Source organism: Corvus brachyrhynchos, unplaced genomic scaffold (assembly GCF_000691975.1).
Source record: "Corvus brachyrhynchos isolate BGI_N302 unplaced genomic scaffold, ASM69197v1 scaffold875, whole genome shotgun sequence".
Lineage (NCBI taxonomy): Eukaryota > Metazoa > Chordata > Aves > Passeriformes > Corvidae > Corvus > Corvus brachyrhynchos.
The window spans coordinates 53949-54155 of record NW_008238107.1 but is presented as its reverse complement, the minus strand read 5'-3'; positions in this window follow the sequence as shown (position 1 = coordinate 54155).

The following is a 207-nucleotide window of genomic DNA, read 5'->3' as shown; positions in this document are numbered from 1 at the left end:
GCTCAGGGGCCCCGAACCTTGTTTTTTTTGGAGGGGTCGCAGACCCCTTTGTGGGGGTAGAAAGAGGCAGCCGGTTTTGGGGGGCGCACGGAGGGGTGTCCTGGGGGTCCCACAGGAGCCCTCCGCGTGTAGATCTGGGCAGAAACAGGTTGGGACGGGAGGGAATCCCCTCAAATCCCCCTCAATCCCCCCCTTCCCCAGTGCCCG